The sequence below is a fragment of the Hippoglossus stenolepis genome, chromosome 9 (genome assembly GCF_022539355.2).
Source record: "Hippoglossus stenolepis isolate QCI-W04-F060 chromosome 9, HSTE1.2, whole genome shotgun sequence".
Lineage (NCBI taxonomy): Eukaryota > Metazoa > Chordata > Actinopteri > Pleuronectiformes > Pleuronectidae > Hippoglossus > Hippoglossus stenolepis.
The window spans coordinates 28204294-28208161 of record NC_061491.1 but is presented as its reverse complement, the minus strand read 5'-3'; positions in this window follow the sequence as shown (position 1 = coordinate 28208161).

Below are 3868 nucleotides of genomic sequence, written 5' to 3'. Positions count from 1 at the left end.
TCAGAGCTCCGCCTACTGAGGAGGAGAGGAAGAGGAGGAGAAGACGCTAGATAGGAAGAAGGAGGAGAGAGGAGGAAGAGAGAGAGGAGGAGAGAGGAGAGAGGAAGAAAGAGGAGAGGAAGAAAGAGAGGAGAGAGGAGGAAGAGAGAGAGGAGGAGAGAGAAGAGAGGAGGAGAGAGGAGAGGAAGAGAGAGAGGAGGAAGAGAGAGAGGAAAGGAGAGAGAGAGAGAAGAGAAGAGAGGAGAGAGGAAGAAAGAGGAGAGGAAGAGAGAGAAGAGGAGGAGAAGACGCTAGATAGGAAGAAGGAGGAGAGAGGAGGAAGAGAGAGAGGAGGAGAGAGAAGAGAGGAGAGAGAAGAGAGAGGAGAGAGGAGAGAGGAAGAAAGAGGAGAGGATCAAAGAGAGGAGAGAGGAAAGGAGAGAGGAGGAGAGAGAAGAGAGGAGAGAGGAAGAGAGAGAGGAGGAGGAGAGAGAGGAAAGGAGAGAGAGAGAGGAAGAGAGAGAGGAGGAGGAGAGAGAGGAAAGGAGAGAGAGAGAGGAGAGAGGGAGGAGAGAGGAGGAGAGAGGAGAGAGGAAGAAAGAGGAGAGGATCAAAGAGAGGAGAGAGGAAAGGAGAGAGGAGGAGAGAGAAGAGAGGAGAGAGGAAGAGAGAGAGGAGGAGGAGAGAGAGGAAAGGAGAGAGAGGAAAGGAGAGAGAGAGGAGGAGAGAGGAGGAGAGAAGACAGGATGAAGCTACAGTTCTGTTCATCTCTAAACAACTACAATAAAAATATTAACATGAAATCATAAAGTTAGATGTGATACATTTTATATATAAATAATCTATTCATATAAAATGTTAAATAATTAAACGTCTGTTCTTTAATCAAAACAGAAAAAATTATCCTGCAGATCTGAAGATTTAAAGTTTTGATTGACGAACATATTCCAAAGTGCAGCAATAATCAATAATCACCGTTAGGTTTTAAACAGTAAATAGAGATTAATAAGTCACAGTCAAATATTACAGATGTTTTTATTTCAACACTTTACTGAACTAAAAAAAAAAACCTGCCTGAGCTCAGCTGCAGGAAATAAAGCTGAAAAAGAGAATAAAGGTCCCAGATGAATACACGTCTATAGAGATGAATTATAATAGTCAGCCTGCGTGACCTTAACACACACACACACACACACACACACACACACACACACACACACACACACACAGTTATCGGCCTCCTGTCACAGCCGCCCGTCCATTCGTCTTTTCTTCTCACCATCCGCTGAATTAATTAAGCAGAAATGTAAACGTTTTAATTGAATGTCAAAGCAGGACCTTAACAACATGCTCCTATGTAAATGAAAGTGACACCGCTGTAAAGCTGCACATTTATATATACCAAGGTTACAGTGTGTGTGTGTGTGTGTGTGTGTGTGTGTGTGTGTGTGTGCTGCAGACTGTAAATGAACGGGGGGGGAATGCAAACGTTCTAATTGAATTACTGTCAGCTGTGTGCTAACTAACCCTCAAGGAATTAAACCAATAAGGTCTCATTTATCCTGGTGTGGAAATGAACCTTTTAAACCTCCTTAAATTTCCCCTTAAAGGCTCCGTCAGTTCGTTATGAACACGTCAATTACACGCGTGTTCAAAACACACCATTGTCATGACAGAGTTTGACCTGTAGGTGGACGATAGATCGGGATTTCTGTGTTTGAAGTAAAAATAAAGAGTCTTGTTTCTCGCTGTTTACGAACTTTACTGACGTTGACTGGGATCAGGCTCGGGTGTACTGGCCTAAGTGAAGCCAAAGCGTCTAGATCGCCCCCTGGTGGCTGGCTGCAGTGTTGGTAATAAGCCCTGCCTCCGTCATGTTAACAGGGGAGACATCGACAAAACTAAAAACCTCCACCTCTCTGCTTCTTGTGTGTTTTAAAAACTTGTCGTAACATAACTGAAACTATGTACGTCGTTGTTTTATCAGCAGCCAAACCCTCCGACACGCTTTATTTATTATCGTTACAAATCCTAACAAAGTTATTACAGTTCATCTTGTGTTTTTTTGTTTGGTTTAATTTGTTTTTGCACGATTAAAAAATACACAGAAAGTGACAAAACTAATTCTACACAATAAAGTACTGCAGGGAGAAGCAGGAAGTCCAGTGGGCGTATCTGAAGTCTTCTCCTGAGGGATGTTACCAAGTTACCAAGTTACCAAGTTACAAAGTTACCAAGTTACCAAACAGAAGTTAACGTGAAGTGATGACCAACTAAAAGTAACAAAATGAGCATCATCAAAACAACAATATCAAGATAAAAGCAAAAGCTGTGAGGATGTGAAGGTGAGAATCAAAGTCCGTCACAGTCCATCACAGTTTCACTCTGAAGTAAACGTACAGTTTGTCAAACCGCTGTGACGTCACCTGTTGAGCTGCTGATCTGAAGCCTCACTTCGACTTTGTGTTCAGCGCCATCTTGGTTTTTGGAAACAAGAAATAACCATATATGGAGGGTTAGGGGGTGGAGCCTGACTGAGAGCTCGATGACACTGCACGCCCACCTACACCTGTGACCTGCACCAATTAGACGGTACCAGCTGTCAATCACACTGTGGTATCCCCCAACACATCTGGTGCTTTATGGTCTGTTTGACTCTAAATGATCATAATTCACTAAATGAACATCAGCTTTTTGAAGAAGACTTGAAACTAGAGACTGAGACAGAAACTCCTTAATGTTACTGACGTTATAAAGTGAGAAGTAGAGTCACTTTCTATAGACTTCTATAGAAACTACCAGTGGAGTCGCCCCCTGCTGGTCAGTACACAGAAGACAGGTTTCAGACACTTCAGAAGCATTGGCTTCACTTTCTGGGTCCAGAGTTAAGAATCTTTATTTGTCTTTTTAATGTTTTATTCAGATGTAGCTGCAGGTTTCACTGAAGATTTAGACCCATTTTTTATATCGTAATCTTTCTTCTCTCTTGTTTGAACTTGACACCGACGTTCACCTTTGCTTTTTTATCTTTTTTCAATCATTAGTTGCTGAAGCAGGATTAAAATTTGACCCGTGCAGAGTTCAGTTCTTTATCTGATTGCAGACGCTTTGTGTTCGATGGTTTGAATCGTGGAGCGTGAAGCTGCAGAGCAAACAGCAGCTCTGCTCTGGTCTCACATGCAGGAATACACAGCTTTGCTAAATGAACTCTTGTTAATATTGTGTTTTTTCTTTTCCTGCAGCCGTCTAAATAATTAGCTTTTGTTGTAGAAAATGATGAATTTGGGCAGTTAATTTATTGATCGGCCGGCTGCTCCGATGTGCTCGGCTTTAGAAAGCCATTAATCAATGGATGAAAACACCTAATTCTCCTCCTGCTCGGCTTTTCTCCTCTCTCTCTTCTTTCTGTTCTGCCGTCTGTTGGAATGAAGAGGAAAAATAAGACTTTCTGTACATTTAGAACAAATGAGCTGCAATCATTTCCTTTAAAATGCATGAATCAGCTCAGATGTCACATTTGTTGTGATAAAAACAAGATCACAGCAGCAAAAGTCTGACGTTGACATCAATTATGAGGAATCAAAATGTTATTCTTGTGGACTGTGGTCGATGGTTCGATTCCCGGCTATTTCAGTGTGCATTCTGAAGTTCCCTTGGGCAAAAAACCTAACTCCAAATTGCCCCTGCAGCTGTGTGAATGGTGTGTGATAGAAAAGGTGCTGCATATTGTTGTGCTGCGTGAATGTGTGTGTGAATGCAACTTGTTGTGTAAAGTGGTTGATGAGACTAGAAAAGTGCTGTAATGTCAATGTCAACTTTATTTGTATCAATTATTTACATCAATCTTTATTTATGTCAATGTCACCTTTATTTATTTGGCACATTTAAA